Below are 23,234 nucleotides of genomic sequence, written 5' to 3' on the forward strand. Positions count from 1 at the left end.
GTTTTGACGATGTAGAAATAAAATGAAACCGACACCAGACATTACTTCGGCGGAGACTTCCTCTACTACAGCAAGTGGACCAGAATACCGTGGCCAGGACATTGACGAATGAGGAAATCAGACAGAAAAACCAAACAACCCTCACAGAACGAAGCCTTTAGTATCGGATTATAAAAATGTCCGGCAAACATAATAGTTACCTGTTGTTATGTGATTGGGGAGGCATGGTGGCACAGTGGGTAGCGCTACTGCCTCGCAGTTAGGAGACCCGGGTTCGTGGGTTTCCTCCCACAGTCCAAAGACATGCAGGTTAGGTGCATTGGTGATTCTAAATTGTCCCTGCCTTGCGCCCTGTGTTGGCTAGGATTGGCTCTAGCAGACCCCCATGACTCTGTGTTAGGATATAGCAGGTTGGGTAATGGATGGATGGATGTTATGTGATTCAAAAACAGCATCAGAACCTGGCATCAAACCTGAGGATGGCATATCAAATCTTTATTAAAAAGAAGCTAGAAAGCTAATGGTGGCCAGTCCTGCTAGTTTTGGACCCTGAACATAACGAAGACAAAAAAATGTGAGGAGTTCCAATCCTGCTCCACAACTAACCAGTGCAGATATGAAGGGACAAACACCAATTTAACAGACAAATCATCCTAATTCTAGCAGATGGCAAATCCGAGGAAACAGTAAACCAAAGTTTTCCCTTAATTCTTTAAATTGGTGGGTTCTTGTATAATAACAAAAGCTGTTGTTATTCTCTATTTCATTTACTTCATGATTCAAGCTTCATTTTTCTAAACGGTGCAGTTCTTTCAAAGTGAAAGCTGTGGTGTGCTGAAAGGTTGCGCGTCTAGTATGACAAACAGATGGTCATATTAAGGAGACTTTTGAAATATAAGTAAATTCAATTAAAAGTTCTGATCTCAATACACTTGATGTCACTATATCTGAACTCACTTTGGAGTGTCTGCGGTGGGATGGCGCCCTGCCCGGGGTTTGTTTCCTGCCTTTGCCCTGTGCTGGCTGGGATTGGCTCAAGCAGACCCCTGTGACTCTGTGTTAGGATATAGCGGGTTGGACAATGGCTGACTGACTTTGAAGTGTTTTCAAAGCAGGGCTAGTTATTATTATTCAACACAGTGGGACAACTTTAAACCTTCACGTCAATGCCAATAATTCATATTGAATGGAATATTCTACTCCAAACAAATATGACAAAACTCTCCATCTCATGTTTTCCTGGAAATTATATATCACAAAATCTCTGATATAATGAACTTCTGTGGAGACCAAGTTTGAAAAACACTAAACAATATCAAAAAGCCCATGGAAAAAACAAATTACTTGTATGGTATAATCCAAATGTTGGATATTCAGTCATATGCTCAAAGAGACTCAAACATATTTTTAGTTGTTGTTGCTAAAATATTAACTTCCTTAAAATTCTGTCATGCATATATTCTGGGAGATGAGCATGTTGATGTCATTTAACTTTTGAACTGAAGCCCTTCCTTTCTCCCCTATAGTACAATACTAACAACGGAAATGTCATTTACTAGTAAACTGATTACTGCTTATATGAGTAGATCTTAAGTATGGAGACACAGTAAAGCTACAGCTTCACAGATCAAATGTTCTTCATTTAAGTCGTTGTTTGTGAGTTGGAGGAACTGGCGATTATTAAGTTAATTGAAAATTCCAAATTCGTGAGAGTGGGAGTGTGAATGGGTGTGTGTGAAGGGAAATGCAATGTCAACTTTGCTTAAATCATGAAGAGAATCAAACATGCGTAAAGTGTCCTCCATATGAGCATAGGGTACAGGAATACAGGAACACAACACACATCACTAAAAATTGTGCAATGGAAGATCAAAACAGGCATACAAGTTCAAGAATGATCTGGAATAATAGGTTAGCGTACCCATGCATGTAGGTAACAAGTTTAACAAAATAACTCCATTGTTGCATTGTCGACTTAGAAATTCTTCTTCCACTAGGGATAAAAAAGCGGTATGCAAAAAAAAGGAGTTTAAAACTTAAACATCTTTTAAAATAAAACACAAAACATACAAAAGAAAATGAGGATGGTAATTCTGTGTCAGACATAAAGTTAATTTCTGTATTTATGGACTTCTGTGCGAACTGTGTGTTTAACAAGTAAGTCTTCCCCTTTAAGTTCATCTGTGAGGAAGATGCAAAAAGGAAGATTTCACAGAGAGAAGCCACGTCTTGTGCTGTGTTTGCTTGGCAGGGAGACATGAGTGAGCGAGAGGGAACAAGGAAGGGAAATGCCTCTAATTTAATCTGTTTGAGCAGCAAAGCTTTAACCAGCATTTTGACGGATAAGAAGCTTGGCTGTGTGCACAATTAATCAGTTATACATTTGTTGTATTTGTTAAAAACTATGTTTCAATTTGAACAGAATATACAATAGAATATAGCAGATAAGGATCATTTGGCCATACCACCCACTCATATGTTAGCTATTGTATAGCTAGCAAAACACATCACTGTAGATAAAGCACAATGGCTGATGTGTAATATCTCTTGGGTTAAACTATTAATATGTACTAAGTTAAATGTAAAACAACTGAACTTATTTGTAGAGAAGTTGAAGTTGGCGAGTCTGAAAAGTAAACCACAGGAGAAGGGATAAAAATCACAGTCCTCTGCTGCTTGCTAAAACACTCACATTTTACAATTTTTGCAGCAGGAAGTGTTAACTTCATGGATAGACCAGATTCAGGACTGGGAATTGCACTGTGCACAAGTTTTGTCTTAAACTGGGAGTCAGAAAAGCACGTAAGTCCCATAAATACTTCTAAAAGTTGCCCTCTAGAGGGGGACTACTATCAAAAACCCAACTAGAAACAAAACAGCCTTGAGGAATCTTTATAAAAGAAAAGATTTAGTTTTGAAAAAAATACTCTGTAGCACCAGAAGCTCCTTAGAGCACAAAAGGCAAAGTCAAAAACAGAGCACAGGTTCAACATTTCAAACACAAGTAAACTCTCCACTCCCTAGTGCATTCAAAATGAACTGACAAGAACTGTGGAAGGCCCTCCAGTTTATAGGGTGAAGGGGAGTTCCAGGCAATGATTGGCTGGTGGTCCCGCCTCTTAGGGAACAACCCCTGAAATAGAAATAAAAACACAGACAACACCAAAAATTAAGAGTGAACCTTAAGTATATAAATTAAAAAATAAAAAAATAAACAAAAGAGACATTAAACATGATCTTGAATCCCAACCAGAGGAGAATCCCTGGCTAAGATGACAGGTTTATTCTGTTTCCAGTGATACATCAAAGCCACAGCTGTAACAAAATAACGACAACCACAACAAAAAACAGTCAAGATACAAATGATCCTTTTTTAGGTTAGTTTGTATCAAATGATTTTTTCAGTGTACAATCAAAGGCAAAGCTTTGCCAGGAGATCTCCATTTGAATGATGGTAGGGTGAATACTCATGCAGTGGTCAGGGTGTTCTCTCTGTCTCTCATTCTGTTCTTGATGTATGGTCTGCTGTCTTGTTTTGGGTGTGGTTAGGGTGTGGAGAAATGTCTGAAAGACACAAATCCATCCGAGGTGATCCAGTCTGTCCAGGGTCCAGCAGTTATGAGGCTTTCAAAATAGCATGGGGTAGTAACATTTTTTTGTAATTTTTGGATGATGACACTTTGTTGTAATAAATCAGTGTCAAACTAGGAGCATAACCAGCCTCTTTCAAGAAATCTCTGGAGTGTTATGAAATTGACTCAGCAATCTCTGTTAAAGGGGAATCTCAAAGATATGCAGATGGATAAGCCTTTGGTATCCTGGATCATGGACTATCTGTCGGGCAGATCGCAGTTTGTGAGACTCAAGGATTTTGTCTCTGATATGGATGTGAGCAACACTGGAGTACAACAAGGAACAATCCTTTGTATTTTTCTCTTCACTTTTTACCTCTCATACTATACATAAAACACCAGGTCATGTCACCTGAAGAAATTCTCAGTTGATTCTGCACTTATGGGGTGTATTCTAACTGTGATGACCAGTGTGATTGTCTGTGCTGTGGTGTACTGGGCTAATATCACTTCAAGAGAGGCCCTCCAAATCAACAAGCTAATTCAAAGGGTAATCTCAGTTATGGGCCATACGCAGGATCCCCTGTAAGTTGTAGCGAAGGAGAGAATTTAAAAAAAACGGAGTGCCATTATGAACAAAGCCGCACATCCTCTCTCTGACACACCAACACTGAGGACTTTCAGCTAACAAATTATTCAGTAAAAGTGTATCAAGAAACATGACAGGGTCTCCTTTACACCAACAGCAATGTGTTTGCATAATGCCTCACTGTTACTGGGACAGCTGAATCATGTGTTTTCTTTCTTTATACATTTTCTTTCTTTTCAATCATTCTATTGTGTGTTCAGACCTCTGTATGTGTGAGTGTATATATATATATTGTGAGTCTTGCCTGGACACCACCAGTCGGAAACCACATCTTTATAAAATGCACACATTTATTAAATACAGAAAACACAGTCCCAAACAACACACAGTGCACTCAGCACCAATTTCCCTTATTTGGGCTTCTCTCACAGTCCGTGGCCGCCTTTCCTTTCCTTATGGGAACTTCGTCCTGCTCCCAATCCTGACTCAAGCTCTCTGACTGTAGGAAGGCGGCCCCTTTTATTCCTGCCCGGATGTGCTCCAGGTGTCCAATGGCATCCTTCCAGTAGCACTTCCTGGTGTGGCGGAAGTGCTGCTCTTTGCACCGGAAGCACTCTGGGCGTCCCTGGAAGTCTCATCCGCCATTTTGCCGGGTGTGGCGGAAGTAACTGTTTCCCGAGTCCCACAAGGCTTGAAGCACCCCTTGGCAGTGGCCACGGGTCCCAACAGGTTAGAACCTCTTTACTCCTCTCTCGTGGTCCTCTCCTGATCCAGGGTGGTTGTTCCATCGTGGCCCGGAGGATAAAAGTACCACATCCCGGTCCTTCCAGGTGTCCTGGCTGGGTAAGGGCCCCAGCAATCTGTGACAATGCCCCATCGCCAGCAAAGAACCGTTCTTCATAGCGGCCAGTCCCACGAGGGTATACTTTGGCTGAAGCGGGTTCAAATTGTAGCTGTCCAGGACCTGGTCCTATAAAAATTTAAATTGACACAGGCGCGGAGTCGTTACCCTGACGCCACTGTCTGGAGTGTTTCACTCTGTAAAAGGGCCTATGCTCCCCCCTTGCTCAGGATGGACGTTTGCCGGTCCCATCGCCAACCAGTCATCGATGGGAGCATGGCACACACTGTCCAATCCCTTGCCTGTCAAGGGGAGGAACTTCCGTTCTGTTGCCATCTTCACCTTTTCCCCGAGGGGTCTGTGAGACTCGCTGTAGCCACTCTGCTAGACCTGGCGGATTCTCCCATTTTTCAAGCGACGCTGTCCTGGCTTCACTGTCAGGATCGGCATACCCCGGCCAGTGACGCAGTCCCAGGTAGGCTCCTCTGGCAGTGTCAGTGGTTGTGCCTACCGCAGTCTTTCCGGCGACAACGAACGCTGAAGAATCCACTTCTCTCCTGCCTTGGTTGGCATTCCTCACCCCCCTCAGGTGGAAGACAGCACTTTGGGGAATCTCTGACGGCCTCAGGGCGATTCGTAGAACATCCCGATGAATGTACAGACCGCCTCCATGCGGCACATGTGTGTCGCCAACTGAGGTGCCGGGCAGCTCACAATAATTTTATTTATAGGGTCCCCCACCTCGGAGCAGGCATAAGGCCCCACGTTGGGCGCCATTGTGAGAGTTGCCCAGCCACCACCAGTTGGAAACCACATCTTTATAAAATGCACACGTTTATTAAACACAGAAAACACAGTCCCAAACAACACACAGTGCACTCAACACCAATTCCCCTTATTCGGGCTTCTCTCTAAGTCTGTGGCTGCCTTTCCTCTTCTAATGGGAGCTTCGTCCTGCTCCTGCTCCTGACTCAAGCTCAAGGATGGCAGCCCCTTTTATTTCCGCCCAGATGTGCTCCAGGTGTCCAATGACGTCCTTCCAGCAGCACTTCCTAGTGTGGGGGAAGTGCTGCCCTTTGCACCAGAAGAACTCCGCGCGTCCCTGGGAGTCTCATCCACCATCTTGCCAAATGTGGCAGAAGTACCTGTTAACCGGGTCCCATGAGGCTTGAGGCACCCCCTGGCAGTGGTCATGGGTCCCAACAGGTTAGAACCTCTTTACTCCTCTCCCGTGGTCCTCTCCTGATCCAGGGCAGTTGTCCCCTCGTGGCCCGAAGGATAAAAGTGCCACATCCCGGTCCTTCCAGCCGTCCTGGCTGGGTAAGGGAACCAGCAATCTGTGACAATACATATTTTTACAGAACATATATATGTATGTATATATATGTATGTATATTGTGATAATAAGCAGTCAAAGACATCATAAAGATTTGGGGCAGCCACCCGTATATTGTTTTCTTGTCTGCAAAAGTTGAATTAAAGTCGCACGATCTGCATAGAACAGAAAACAGAGTCCAAAACAGAACTGATAACAAGAAACAAAGAGGCTTTAAAGGCCCATATAGGAAGTGACATCATTCAAAGGGCCGGAATCAGAAGTGATGTCATCTAGACCAGAAGTGACATCAGGTAAAGGCCCAGTGCCGGAAGTGATGTCTTTTGGACCGGAAGTGATATCAGCAAAGGGGCCGGCACCAAAAGAGATATCTTCTGAGGCACCGGACCATTGCATTTCCTGGGAAAAGTCTGTAGGGAACTGAGAAAGACAGTCAATGCATTCCACCGCCCCCTGGTCGGATGTTTTATTACAATTACTCAGGCCCTTTAGCTGCCTCCTACTCTCACATGTGTGACAAGATCCCCACCTCAGCCTAGACCATCGGGTCAGGCGTCCTGCATCGAGAGGTCATGGGCACGAGAGAGGGCATCAGCATTGGCATAGAGAGAGCCCTTACTATGAATTAGCGAAAACTTGTAAGGCTGGAGATCAAGAAACCACCTAGTGACCCATGGATTCGACTCTTTGTGAAGGGCCATCCACTGTAAAGGTGCATGATCCATCACCGAAGTGAACTCCCAGCCCAAGAGGTAGTACCTCAACTGTGTAATCGCCCATTTAAATGCAAGGGCTTCCCTTTCCACCACCACATACCTGGTCTCCCTATCCAACAGTTCCCGGCTCAGGTACATGACAGGGTGTTCAACACCATTGACGCCTTGGCTGTGTGTCCAAATTGTCCGTCTGGAGAATAAAAGGGGAAAAAAAATTAGGAGCTTTTAATATTGGTGCTAAAGTAAGAGCCTGTTTTAAGTTGCAGAATGCAACATCCGTCTTATCAGTCCATACCACTTGATTAGGAGCACTGTTTTTTGTGAGATCAGTCAAGGGAGCCACTCTCTCTGAAAACCGAGGTACGAACCGGTGGTAGTACCGGGCCAGTCCCAGAAATGCTTGGACTTCCTGCTTGGTTTGCGGATGGGACCATTTTAAAATGGCATCTATTTTTGAACACTGTAGTTTCACGGTACCCCCACCCACCAAGTAGCCCAAATATTTAGCCTCTTTCAGTACAAAGAATCTTTTCTTTGGATTAATATGAAGCCCGGCTTCTTCTAGTGCCTGCAATATCGCTGTGACCTGCTGTACATGTTCCTTCCACGTGCTGGAATAGATGACAACATCATCCAGATAGACAGCACTATACACATTATGGGGGCAGAGCACTTTGTCCACCAGACGCTGGAAAGTCGCAGGAGCCCCGTGTAACCCGAATGGAAGGACATGATACTGCCAGTGTCCACTAGGGGTGCTAAATGCCATCTTGACCTTCGCAGAGTCCATTAAAGGAGTTTGCCAGTACCCCTTTGTCATGCCAAGTGTGGTCAAAAATTTTGCTTGGCCAAGCCTTTCGAGGAGGTCATCCATGCGAGGCATGGGATAAGCATCAAATAGGGACACCTGGTTAAGCCGACAGAAGTCATTGCAAAACCTCCAACTGCCATCAGGTTTACTAACCAAGACGATTAGACTGGACCAGGGACTATAACTTTCCTCTATCACTCCTAGCTCCAGCATTCGCTTGATTTCCAGTTCCACTTTTGCTTTCTTTACCTCAGAAAGTCTATAGGGACACTCTCGGACTAGAACCCCCGGTTCAGTCACTATGTTGTATGTACTCAGAAAGGTCCTTCCTGATTTTTAACTCACCACCTCCGAGACGGACAGGATAGCTGATTCCTCGCCGAAATTAAGGGTGTCTATGTGAGCAAAGAATGAGCAAGGCTGAACAGAGGAGGGACAAGGATCCCTCTCCTTCCACGGCTTCAGCAAGTATACATGATAAGCCTACTCGCTTGGTCTACGATTGGGTTATTTCACCAATCCTTTCCTCTCCTTAATTTCATGAAGACCTTGACAATGGTCGAGTAATTTAGAATGGGAGGTGGGAACTAACACCATGACATGATCCTCCAGATGGAATTCTTGGAGCGTCATGCCATGGTTATAATAACAGGCCTGTGCTGCTTGTGTCTCTTCCATATGATTTTTTAGAATAGGTCAGATTTTTACAAATCTATCACGTAATTCCGCTACATATTCCAAAATATTTGTAGAGGGAAACGCCTCTCCTTCCCAGCCTTATTTCAAAATATCCAATATACCTCGGGGTTGTCATCCGTATAATAATTCAAAAGGTGAGAACCCTAAAGAGGCTTGTGGGACTTCCCGATAGGCAAAGACAACGAGGTGGAGGACTTGATCCCAATTCCTCCCATCCCCACTGACCACCTTGCGATGCATCTGCTTGAGAGTCTGATTAAACCTCTCTACTAGATTGTCAGTTTGAAGATGATATACCACGGTCTTTAAGTGCTTTATTTTCAGTAACTTGGCTTTCTTCCTGAACGTCTCTGAGGAAAAAGGCGTCCCTTAGTCTGTTTGGACTTCTTTAGGGACACAAAGACCCTTACTAGTTCCCGTGCGATTGCTTTAGATTCAGCTGAGCACAAAAGAACAGCTTCTGGGTATCAGGTCACATAATCCACAAGGACTAATAAATATTTGTGTCCTCGGGCTGATATATATATATATATATATATATATATATATATATGATATATATGGACCCCGATTCTTTCAAAGGGGATATCAACTAAGGGAAGGGGAACGAGAGGAGCACTGTCCCTCCTAGGAATTTGCCATAATTGACATTCCTCGTTAGTTCCCGGCCAGTAAAATCGGAGCTTGATCCGCTCCAAAGTTTTTTACGGAGCCCAAATGTCCTCCAAGGAGGTGGGCGTGTGCTAATTCACAAACCTTCCGCCGGTAGGCTCGTGGGCTTAACAACAGTTTCCGGACTTCCATCCCATGTTCCATGACCCGATACAATAGATCATTTTCTATTACAAATTGAGGTCCCTGTGGAATGGGCTGATGTGTGCGTTGGCCATTGACGAGGACTACTGCATTTTTTGCAAATTTTAGGGAGTGATCATTCCACTGCTCCCTTTTGAAAGAAGCCAGTGTTTTTCTAAATTGAAAGTTTATATCAGCTGTGTACATGGCATGGAGACAGCTTGAGATGAGTTATCCCCATCTATAACGAGGCCTAAGTTTTTATTCTGAGTAGTCAATAGTTTACCACATTTGTTATCGGACCAGTCCCGCCCCAGAATCGCTGGAAAAGGAGGATTAGGGTGGACCGCCTTGGAAAATTTTTTTAGAGATCCTCCCTGACTAATGAACCATAGGGTGGTATTGTACATACGGATTTCTCAAGGTATGCATTTAATATTGGTCTTTTCTTTAATTCTTTGTCACGGTAAGACATATCGGCAAACAACAATGGAAATGGTGCTGCCGGAATCAAACAAGGCTTCTAGTTTATAACCATTAATGACTATGGGGTCCTGTATTTGATAACATCAGGGGGTTGGCAAGAGCCACAAACCATCTCCCGCCCTCCACCTACTTCCTGCCTCGTTCCCAGGTAGGTTGCATGTTCGGCGGCCCGGGAAATCAGAAAAAGGCTCTGATTTATGTGGAAGAGGCTTATTTTGTAGGACATAATCTCTGGGAAATCCACTAGAGGACTGTTCTGCTCTCCCAGATTTCGAGGTTGGCATGGGTGGTTTTATGAGCTGTATAAGCTCTTCCATAAAATGGAAATCTCCCCAGTCTGGCTGGGCAAAGTTTTTGAGGATGCCCTGTAGAAAAATAAAGCAGGTGTCCTGCTGCACTATTTGACAGGTGCTCAATTCAAATGGCCTTAGCCATAAGGCCACCTGCTTCCAGAGGGTCATAGCCAGCCCCTGAATTGATCTCTCTGGATTGAACTCCCATTTCCTTATTATTCTTGCCTGCTGGATTGTGGATAGCCCATATTTAACTGGGACCTTAGTCCCAATGGGCGGCTAAGCTCTCTCCTCCAAAAGAGCACAATAAGCCCTTTTTGTTTCATCCCCAGAAAACAGCCTATGTCTGTGTGTCCCTTTCACACATAATCTCAAGATGGCGCCGACTGCTGTGGCTGGCCATCTGATCGTCTCGCTAATATATGTTTTATCTTTGTATTAGTTTATCTCAACAACCACTGTTCTATGATCGTGAATCTTTACTTAACATATTTTCTTGCTTGCTTTCCTCTCAATTTTCATCTCCTGTTGGGATATTATGTGATTCCCCTTCTTTAATGATGTATTCATTTCTGAATTCTCTGATCTCCTGGCTGATATCACCTTCTCCCATGACAAAGTATTTATTGTTGGTGATTTTAACATTCATGTTTGTTGTCAATCGAAACCTTTGGTTAATGACTTTTTATCACTATCGGAATCATTTGATTTTATACAGCATATTAATACGCCAACTCACTCTCTCGGTCACACCCTTGATCTCATTCTTACACGTGATATTTCAGTTAATAATATTGATTTATGCGATGTTTCTTTTACTGATCATTTTTCTCTAATGATGGATTTGAATATTACTGTTGATGTCCTGACTACTAGCTGTCCCCCACGCTGCTCTCGCTTTTTAAATTCTTCTGTTATATCCGATTTTAAAACTATATTCTCTAGTCTTGATGTGCATGTCCTATATGATTGTATCGATGATGCTGTCTTAGAATTTAATTCTTCTTGTAAAACGGTATTAGACTCAATTGCTCATCTCAAGATATGCTGTAATAAGGAAAGACCTACTCCCTGGCTAAATGAAACTACACGATTGATGTGTCGCGCCTGTCGAACTGCAGAACGACAGAAAAAAGATGGACTAATTGTTCCTAAACAGATTTTTAGGACTTCTCTATTCAATTTCCAGGTTACAGTTAAGAAAGCTAAACATGATTTCTTTGCTGGTTTAGTTTCCCGTCATTCTAAGAATCCGAGGGTCTTATTTATTTCAATTAATGCAGCCATTCTCCCTCATTCTGTGATGGGATTAAATAGCACTGTTCTTTCATGTGAGCAATTTCTTTCATTCTTTGTCAGTAAAATTGATAAAATTCGGGGTATTGTTCAAACTGGATATGAACTTCCTACTGTTAATCATGGTATTGTATTTGAATCTTTTGATCCTGTCTCACTTTCACAGCTAAAAAGAACTATTGACACCCTTAAAACTACTCTCAGTCCTCTTGATATTGTAACACCACGCCTCATAGCAGAAGCCTTTGATGTTTTTGGTCCATCTTTAATAGCCATTATCAATGATTCTATTAGTGAGGGATCTGTACCCTCATTTTTTAAACATGCTGCAGTGCGTCCTGGTCTAAAAAAGGCAGAATTAAATTCTGGAGTTTTAGCCAATTTTTGCCAGATTTCCCAATTGTCATTTCTGGCTAAAATATTAGAAAGAATTATTTAACCAATCCCCGGGTTTATTATCTGGGTGTATTATCTTAATACACTAAGATTGCTGAAGATTATATATATTCTAAGTGCACAGTCTTTTAGACTATATTGGTAATAGATATCTCTATCTTTTAATCCTAAAAGCGCTGCATGGGGCTTGTTTTGCTTTGGACGTGCTCTGTCTCTGGGTATGTCAGAGGACTGGGACTGTGTGAAGTGGGTTCTAGCCTCACGTGGGGAGGCAAAAGGGGAGGGTGGGGGTTAAGGGGAGAGAAAGAGAGCAGGCTTGATCTATACCTAATCTATCCATTAATCTTTATAATTATAACTACCAACGTAATAATAAGCTGCATGGCAACAACTCTTGGGGAAATAGGAAATTAAGACCGAAGCTGTCTCACTTCCAGTTAAGACTATAAAATGACATCAAAAACTCAGAATCAGTGTCTCCATGATGGGACAGTTAACTTGTAAGCTGGAATGTTAAAGGCCTGAATCACTAATTAAAGAGAAAGAAAGTACTCTCTCACCTAACAGGTCTAAACGCTAAAATAGTATTTTTACAGGAAACCCACTTACTAAGCAAGGATCAGTTCCGCTGCAAAAGACTGGACTGGCCAAATGTTCCATTCTAGTTTTACAAAGAAAACTAGAGGTGTGGGAATTCTCATACATAGAACAGTACCATTTGTAGCATCAGATGTAGTATTGGATCCTGAAGGGAGATATGTGATGGTCATGGGAGACTTATCTAACTGTAAAATGATTTTGATAAATGTTTATGCACCTAATGTTGATGATAAGGAATTTATACAAAATTTATTTGCATCCATTCCCAATCTGAACACTCATAAAATTATAATGGCTGGGGACTTTAATTGTGTTCTAAATCCACTTTTAGATAGGACTTCTCCACAGGGGAACGCATCTAACACCGCAAAGATAATTACAAAGTTTATAACTGATCACAACTTATCAGATCCCTGGAGGTTTTAAACCCAAATTCAAGAACATATTCTTTCTACTCACCAGTACATCATTGCTACTCAAGGATTGATTACTTCTTTATAGATAATAACTTCTTGCCTAAGATTAAATCTTGCAAATACGATGCTATTGTTATTTCTGACCATGCACCTCTGATCTTGGAGCTAAAATTACTAAGCCCCATACACTCACCCGCAGATGGCGCCTCAACCCGCTTCTATTAGCTGACGAGAATTGTACTGAATTTATATCCAAACAAATCAAATTTTTTCTAGAGACAAATACATCCTGAGATCTCTGCAGGAATACTCTGGGAAACTCTTAAGGCCTTCTTAAGAGGACAGATTATCTCATATCTTTCCCACAGAAATAAATGAACCAAGAAAGTAGCAGAGATAAAAAGCGAAATTACTAAAATAGATGAAGAACATGCCAGACTACCAAGCGAGACTCTACATAGGAAAAGGCAGGCTCTACATTCAGAATTAAACCTCTTGACAACTAAAGAAACTGAACAACTAATTTACAAATCCAGACATCATTACTATGAACATGGAGAGAAAGCTAATAAGCTTTTAGCTCAACAAATTCACAAGCAAGAAGTGCAACGCAATCTCGTAATCACCAACTAACGGAGATAAAATCATCAACACAAAAATATAAAGCACACTTTCAGAGACTACTATAAATCCCTATATACTACTGAGTTTAAAGAAGACAATACACAATCTAATGCATTTCTGGATACATTACAGATACCACAAATAGACACTTTTAGTGTGGAGGAACTTGATAAACCTCTGCAATTATCAGAATTACTAGATGCTATAAAGTCACTCCAAGGTGGAAAGCAGCAGGCCCTGATGGCTACCCTGCAGAATTTTACAAGAAATTCTCCGCTCAGCTAGCTCCCTCCTATTAGCAACATTTACAGAAGCCAGAGATAACCAATCTCTTCCACAAACCTTTCGCCAAGCACTAATCACTTTTTCCAAAACAAAATAAGGACTTATTACAATGTGCATCATACAGACCAATTTCACTTCTGAATAACGACGTTAAAATACTCTCTAAAATCATAGCTAGAAGGATGGAGAAAGTGCTCCCTCGTAATATCACAAGACCAAACTGGATTTATTAGGGGCCGACACTTATCTTCAAATCTTCGACACCTGTTTAATGTAATATACTCACCAACTAAATCAAACACCCCAGAAATATTATTATCATTGGATGCAGAAAAGCATTGACATGATTGAATGGAAATACCTTTTACTACATTGGAGAAGTTTGGGTTTGGCCCAACATTTGTGCATGGATTAAATTACTGTATACTAACCCAGAAGCTTCAGTTTGCATCAACAACATTTGCTCAGACTACTTTAAACTAGAACGTGGCACTAGACAAGGATGCCCCTTGTCACCGCTGCTGTTTGCAATTGCCATTGAACCACTGGCAATACATTGTCGAAATACTGATCAGATAAAGGGGATTAGCAGAGAAGGACTGGAACAGAAAATCTCATTATATGCAGATGATATGGTACTGTATATATCAGACCCAGAAAATTCTGTGCCTGCAGTCTTAGCAGCACTCACAGAATTTCAAAAGATCTCTGGTCTCAGAATTAATCTGAATAAAAGTGTACTCTTTCCAGTGAATTCTCAAGCATATAATATTAGATTAGACACCCTACCTTTTATCATTGCAGAACAGTTTAAATACCTGGGTAAACATCACAAGTAAACATAAAGCTCTTTATCAACAAAATTTGCCGTCTGCATGGAAAAAATTAAACAAGACTTGCATAGATGGTCAACCCTTCATCTCACACTAGCTGGAAGAATTAACACTGTTAAGATGAATATTCTTCCTAAGCTCCTTTTTATTTCAAAACATCCAATATACATTAATAAATCATTCTTTAAGCAATTAGATTCAACAATAACCTCATTTATTTGGAATTCAAAACATCCACGCATCAAAAGAGCGACCCTACAAAGACAAAAGGCAGAAGGCGGCATGGCTCTACCTAACTTCCAGTTTTATTACTGGGCAGCAAATATACAGGCGATAAGAACCTGGACACAAATAGAAGAACATACACAGGCTTGGACCGCAATAGAAGTAAAATCCTGCAGTACTTCTTTGTATTCCTTGCTGTGCTCCAATAAACACACGCTATCGGCAATACACTAATAACCCAATTGTGCTCCACTCACTTAGAATATGGAACCAATGTAGAAAGCATTTCAAGACGGAGAAGCTTCTATCTGTGGCACCTCTGCAAGAGAACCACCTCTTTCAACCTTCACAAACATATGCAGTTTTTAATATCTGGAAAAATTTGGAATTAACTTGCTTAGAGATCTTTATATAGACAACATCTTTGCATCCTATGAACAATTACATTCCAAATTTAACATTCCAGCTACACATTTCTTTCACTATCTTCAAATCAGGGACTTTGTTAAACAGAACCTTCCAGATTTTCCTCATTTTGCACCCTCATCCATGCAGGAAAAAATATTGCTCAATCTCAAGGACTTAGACTCCATCTCTACAATATATAAAATCATTTTACAATCCCTCCTTTCAAAGATCCAAGAGGACAAAGGGAAAAAGATCTTGCAATTAATATATCAGAAAAGGAGTGGAAAGTAGCAATGCAGAGAATTCACTCGAGCGCAGTAATTTCACGCCGTTTGCCTTGCTCTCTCTCTCAGGGGTGGAGATCGATTTGTCCTTAACTCAATTTTTCTTTTTGTAAAAAATTGATTGATTTGTATGATTGCAATAAAATTAATAAAACTTCAAAAAAAAAAAAAAAGAAAGAATTATTTAAATCAATTGGTTGATCACCTTAACTCCAATAATTTATTTGAGATCTACCAATCTGGCTTTAGGTATTACCATGGTGTTGAGACGGCTCACCTTAAAGTATTCAATGACATCTTCATTAATACTGACTCGGGTGGCGCTGCAATCCTTGTCCTCCTGACTGTTGCCTTTGACACTATTCACCATGAGATATTACTGTTGCAGCTTGAACATTTTGTTAGGCTTAAAGGGGCTGCTCTTAACTGGTTCAGGTCATATTTAACTGGTAGACATTTTTCAGTGACTTTAAATTGCTCTTTTTAATCTACTGCTCCTCTTAAATGTGATGTTCCTCAGGGATCCATTTTGGGTCCTATCTTATTCTCTATATACCTTCAACCTATTGGAGCTATTTTTAGGAAATGTAACATTTCTTTTAACTGCTATGCTAATGATACACAGGTTTATATTCCCGTCTGCAACTCTGCAATAAATCAACTGCACAAGTGTCTTTCTGAACTAAGATCCTGAATGGCTAATAATTTTCTTGATCTGAATCAAAATAAAACGGAGGTGCTTATAGTGGGTCCATCAGCTAAAGCCCAAATTGGTATTGGACTTCTCGGCTCTTTCTCTGTCTTTTGCAAACCTCGAGTCCACAGCCTTGGTGTTATGTTTGACAGTGACCTCTCTTTTGAGAAACAAGTTAATTCTGTTGTCAAGAGTTGCTTTTTCCAGCTTCGTCTATTAGGTAAGAGCAAGCCTTTTTTTTATCTTCTAGGGATCTTGAGAAAGCTACTCATGCTTTTATCGTTTCTCGCCTTGATTACTGCAACTCGCTAAATTCTGGGATTAACAAATCCCTGATACGCAGGTAACAGTTGGTCCAGAATGCTGCCGCTCGCTTTCTGGTTGGGGCAAGAAAGTATGACTCTGTGTCTCCTATTTCAGCTTCTTTAAACTGCCTGCCTGTCAGTTCTTGAATTGATTTTAAAATCTTGTTGCTAGTTTTTAAATCTTTGCATGGCCTCACTCCTCCCTATTTATCCGAATTGTGTGTTTTACACCAGCCATCTAGAGTGCTTAGATCTTCTGGTGAGTTGTCTCTTGTTGTCCCTCGTACCAAGTGTAAAACTAAGGGGGGCAGGGCCTTTGCAGCTGCTGCTCCTCACCTGTGGAACTCTTTACCTCATCACATAAAGGAGTCGTCTACAATTGATCTGTTCAAAACAAGTTCATTTCTATTCACTTGCATTCCATGACCTTCAGTAATACTGATGGTTTTCCTCATTGTGATTATGTAACATTACTTCTATTTATTATTTATTTTATTTATGTTCATTTATTTTATTTCTATGTATGTTTTTTTATGTTAATTGTATGTTTTTCCTTCTTTTATTGTAAAGCACTTTGGCCATAGCATTCCTATGTTGTTTTGAATGTGCTATGTAAATAAAGTTGACATTGACTCTCCACTTGATAAGTTACCAGCCCGGTTTTGTATCTTGGGAGTAAAGCCTGTACTGAGTCCTTCCTGACACCCGAACGCACTCCCCCCCCAGAAACTCGGCTCTGGTACTTTCCTACCTGGTTTGTTATTAGTTCTTGTCCCGGTTACTTCTTGGACTTTATCCTGCTGACTACGCTACTGTGATAATAAGCAGTCAAAGACATCATAAAGATTTGGGGCAGCCATCCGTATATTGTTTTCCTGGCTGCAAAGTTGAATTAAAGTTGCAAGATGTGCATAGAACAGAGTCCAAAACAGAACTGATCACAAGAGACAAAGATGGAGACTTTAAAGGCCCATATAGGAAGTGACATCATCCAAAGGGCCATCAGAAGTGATGTCAGGAAAAGGCCCGGTGCTGGAAGTTATGTATTCTGGACTGGAAGTAATGTCAGCAAAAGGCCAAACACCGGAAGTGGTGTCTTCTGAGGCGCCGGAACCGTGCAAGATTTCCCGAAAAAGGTCCGTAGGGAACTAAGAAAGACAGTCAGCGCATTCTGCCGCTCCCTGGTCGGATGTTTTATTACAATTACTTAGTCACTTTAACTGCGTCCTACTCGCACGTGTGTGACAATATATATAAATATACATTGTGGAAGCCAGCCTCGACACAGACAGGCAGACACCGATGGTTTAAATACCACAACATGTTTATTCATATTTACACTATTTACAGTTTCCACACACAACAGTCCGGGCCTCTTTAATGTCCAGCCTTCCTTCACCGCCTCCACTCCTCTCGTCCGAGCGCCATCCTCTTCCACCTGACTCCAGCCACTGAATGACAAGCTTCCTGTGACACTTCCTGGTGTGGTGGAAGTGCCGCATGAGCACCCCGAAGCACTCCGGGTGTCCCTTGTAATCCTTCCGCCAGCACCTCCGGGTGTGGCGGAACTGCTGACGTCCAGGGATGCAAAGGCTTCAGGGCACCTCCTGGCGGTGGCCACGGGCCCCTATGGGGTTGAGCTTCCATGCTCAGTTCCCGTGGCCCCCAGACAAACTAGGGTGCCTGCCCTCTTGTGGTCTGGGGGAGGTATAATCCTTCTCCTGGTCCTTTTCGGCGTCCCAGCTGGGTACAGCCCCAGCCGCCTGCCACAACATTATAAATATATATATATATATATATATATATATACAGGTATATATTGTCACACACGTGCGACTAGGAGTGAGCTGAGTGGATCAAATGAAGGTAATCATCCACCTGTACAGGGGGTGGTGGGGTGCTCTAAACCTATTTCTATAATCTCTTCAGACCAAATATGGGAAAACCTGCCTTGTTAAATGCCACTTCTTGTTCTGGCACCCAGACGTACGTCACTTCCTGTTCCGGCATCCAGACAGACATCATTTCCTATTCAGGCACCTAGACTGACATCACTTCCTGTTCCGGTCTAATGACATCACTTCCGGTTTCCAACATATAAAACCTCCATCTTGACAAATCAATTCAGTTCATTTTGGGAACTCAACCAGAGAACATCCTTGTGTTTTCCTTAAACCTTTTTGCAGCCAGGGGCAATATACAGGTGGCTACCCAAACCTTTCCAGTGTGTTGAGACTCATTCATTTATAGTGACGTAGTCAGCAGGATGGCCTCCTTATGGAACCGGAAGCCAAACCAAAACAAAGTCTCAACACACCGTCATCAGAAACAACTGAAGACCTATCAGGTATGAGTACCGTTCTTGTGTTGCCGAGCTGGGGTCTGACGGTGTGTGTTTTGGGGATCTGGAGTATGTTCTGACCCAGTTCTCCCTAAAAAGAACCTGGGACCATAGGCAGAGGGCCTATAGATGAAGGCCAGGTTCTGAAAGGAACACAGTGGAGACCTATTATGGGTCCCCAAAAAGGAAAAATCCTTTGAGAAAGGTGGAGGCGCCTAGCATCAGCAGGCGAGGGATATAATGAAATTGGAATATAACCCAGAGGAGTCCCTCCAAAAGCAGGCCCATGACACTGTGGCAGAAAGTCGGGTGTTGGCTATGGCCATAAAATGAAAACTCCAGAAAAATTTTGAAAAAAGTGGCCTGTGCCATATTAATAAATGGCCTTCCTTTTAAGCTCACCCAGCTGACCTGGGGACATTCATACACTAACATGGAATCCCTGGTGGGGATCCTTAACACCTTATGGGAGGAAACCTACTTGGGAGAACCAGAACTGGATCCCTGTGATCCCAGATAGAGTTGTGTCCCTGATTCAGAGTCCTACTCTTACACACTTTGGGGAATTCAGATACACGGCAGAAGGCTTCGAGAGGTGACAGGAGGGTCTGCGGAGAGATGCAGAGGAGGGGGCAGAGTGCTCCTGCTAATCTTCTGGCTTTTTCACATACAGGAGAAGCGCTAGTCAATGGCCTTGACTCTGGCAGTAACATTACCTTTGTTGCTTGCCATTTAGTGTTACCACAACAATGGTGAAAAGTAAAGACCCATCTGTCCAATCGTATGAGTCTGCCCGCTGTTACATCTGCCAAGAGAGCATCGTGAATAAAATGACGGTGGCGGTACATGACTGTCCTCCATTCCCTGTGATACTGGGTAGAGATTGGTCTGACAAAAACCGTAGCATAACACTTGCTACCCCTACAAAAATACTAGGTCTTGTTATGGACGCCGACTCTGCATCCTCAGCTATCACCACGTCATGCACACAGCTGGTAGGGGAGCAGATCGCGGCCTTAGAGAATGACATGGAGACAGCCGGGCCATTGTAGAGCGATGCGACATCACCAAGCGCTGCGCCGGCTTGGACTAAAACCACGCCCCTTGAGGTTGAGTCTGATCCCCTTAGTTATCTGCAGTTTCAGTTTAGGCAGACCCCGCCCTCATTTAAAAGGGAGCAATGGAATGATGAATTTGCAAAAAATGCAGTGGTCTTAATAGATGGCCAGCGCACAACACATCCCATGCCACAAGGTCCCCACTTTGTATTAAATAATGACCTTTTGTATCGGGTGGCAGAACATGAAGGAGGTGTGAGGTCCCTGTTCGTAGTCTGTGAACTAGCTCATACCCAATCCTGGGAGCCCATCTGGGCCCCGATAAAACTGGTCACATATGATTAATATTTCCATCTTTTCTGGTCTTCTCTTGTCATTCCAAAAATAATTTAAAAGTTTAAAATATATTTCAATATTTCCATTAATATAAGTGCTCTTCATCTAATCCATGAACCAAGCAGCGTCACTAACCTCCTTAAATCACTGTTTTCCAAATGCGACATCTCATTTCCTTCTGTTTCTCCCATCTGCCTCTCATAAAATCAGAATATTTCTATCACAGTAGCTTTTGAATTCTTTTCAAATATGTACTTTACTGTTGTAATGGTTGTAAAGTTGACAACACAAATTATTTACTCCTACTAATGTCAAAGAAATTTGTCACAAGGTGCTTGCCATGGTTTATCGGTTGTCTCATACTTCTAGTTTGACAATCCCCATCACTGCCTCCTGGATGTCTCCTTAAGCCTGTCTCAGGTTTTATTCCACTTTATATTTTCTACTTCATGCTTTTCCGGTGGTCTTCCATACAATTTCTTTTACACATCAGTTCCTATTACTACGCCCCACTCGCCTCGGCCATAAAGCAGATGATGCACTGGAGGTCATCTTCATCACTGAGCAGCTTTCAGTTCACATTTCAGACAGACGTCCCAGATTTGTCAACGCAGTGTTTTACAAAACATTGTAATGTTTAAAATTCTCTAATGTCACTTTTCCTATTCTTGCTATAGGGTGAAGTGCGGGAAATAACAGATTCCTGTCTGGAGTCTCAGAACAAACAAGAAATAATGAAGAAGGTCGAAAACAAACAGCAAGGTGAGTGGAGCGCCTTCATATGTAACGTCTTGAGGATACCATCATAAATGAATAAAGAAACAAAGTGAGGTCTGAGTTCAAATCGTCCCCCGTCCTTGCTTGCGTGATCTTATTCGTTTTTTTTTCTTCAATTTTTTAAGTTATTTTCTTTGAAATACACTTTTCTCACTCCTAAACTCTGAGCATTTTTTAAAATCACTTCAAGTCTCAGTGAGGCCTTCACTCAGAATTGTGAAAAGGTTCAGTCATACTCAGTTTAGAGAAACTGCGTTCAGAAATGAACCTACCAAAGCAGTAGTATATGGTCCTCACATGAAATATGGTGGAGTCACCTGCAAGAGCAAATCTGATAAAAGCAAGTTGAATATGTGAACAGATGTAGAGGTGCTCTATGAAAATGAACTGCAGTAAAGGTCACTTAATTTCAAAAGTTCATAGGTCACTTTGAGATGGCTCTGTAAAGCTGGGTTAGCACTGCTGCTTTATGATTTCAATGTCATACAGTAGGTCTGAATTGTGGGCCCAGATGTGATCGTGAGGGGTTTTGACACATTTGTGTGTTTTCCCTCTCATTCCCAAACACCTTCAGTTTAGGTTGAATGGTGAATCTAAAATGGTTACCAATGTAAGTGATTCATGCACTCAGAAAAAATAAATTTTAAAAGCTTTAATCCAAGTCCATCACATGCATGTTTTTACATACTTCACCTTTAGCTTGTTTCTTTCTACTGTTACAGACCTCATCAGATGCACAATGTGGGATATTTTTTGGCGGGACTTTTGAGAATATGTGATGTTTGGTGTTCTTTAAGTCCACCTTTACCTGACTGTGTGTATTTTTTATTCAAATTTTGCTTCTGATTAAGTTTGGGGGCAGAATTTTTATGAAAGAGGGTTAAAATGTAGGAGGAAACTTGTAAGACTAAGTTTAGAAAAGAATGTATATTTTACACAATCAGACAATATTACATTGATTTTTATTGCATATTATAACATTTGGTTAAATTATGTTACTTAATAAAGTACTTTGTCAAGAAATTGCAATTAGGGTACAACACCATAATATAGTGTTTTATTTCTGATTTCTATGGCTCATCATTTCTTTGTCAATGCTGTCTTTTCATGTGATTGTGACGTATTATTTCAAGGAGTGATGACTGCAGCGGGGAGACCCCTCAGGACAGACAGAGGCGAGCTTGTGGATGATAAACGTGATGTCCAAGGTTGTCACAGTAATGCAATGTTATTGGAAGTGAAATATCACATTAAGGAAGACTATAATAGGCATTAAGAAAGTAGAAGAACAAGATTCTGAAATTTAACTAGAACTATGCCCGTCCACACCAAAACAGCAGTTCAACCAAAGCAAGAAACTGCCAGAAAAGGGGTTTCAACTTTTTGATTAGACCCCCTCAGCTATGACAAGTTAGAAAGGATGTCTTCAGCTGGGGTTTCATGACATCTGATGAGACTGACTACATTTATTTCATTCTGCATCGGCACAAACTGTCCAGTAAAATAACTCAGTGCTCATAAAAGTACAGCAAAGGAAAGACATTTGGAAAGTGGAGAGTGGGCTCTAGTAGGTACTCAGGACATACTTAATTATTAAGTCTCAAGGGGTTAGAGACAGAGAAAGAGGGGTAAGCGAGTGGTACCAGAGGGGTACATGACAGAGTGTCTATCTGAGATGAAGCTTCAAGTTGTCTCTCAGGATTAGCAGATTTTTTACAGTTTGAAAAATCATTTCAGTCACAGGTGCCACATCCACACGTAGAACAGCAACACTAGTAAGACAAAGTCAGTCAGTCAGTCAGTTATTATCCAACCCGCTATATCCTAACACAGGGTCATGAAGGTCTGCTGGAGCCAAGTCCACCCAACACAGGGCACAAGGCAGGAACAAATCCCCGGGCAGGTCGCCAGTCCACCACAGGGCACACTCCTACACACCAAGCACATATTAGGGTCAATTTAGGATCGCCAATTCACCTACCCTGCATGTCTTTGGACTGTGGGAGGAAACCCACGCAGACACGAGGAGTAGTCTGACAAAGTTCACATGACAAATGAATGAAGTCTAGACAGAGACTATGTCAGTATTATTACGCTATTTTCTTTTGAGACATAGACATAAACATAGAAAATCACTTATTGAATTAACTGGCACTTTGGCTGTCTATTTATTTTCTTGTGTAATTTTTATCTTAAGTATTATTATTATTTAGTCTAT

This window comes from Polypterus senegalus, chromosome 10 (genome assembly GCF_016835505.1).
Source record: "Polypterus senegalus isolate Bchr_013 chromosome 10, ASM1683550v1, whole genome shotgun sequence".
NCBI classification, from domain to species: Eukaryota; Metazoa; Chordata; class Cladistia; order Polypteriformes; family Polypteridae; genus Polypterus; species Polypterus senegalus.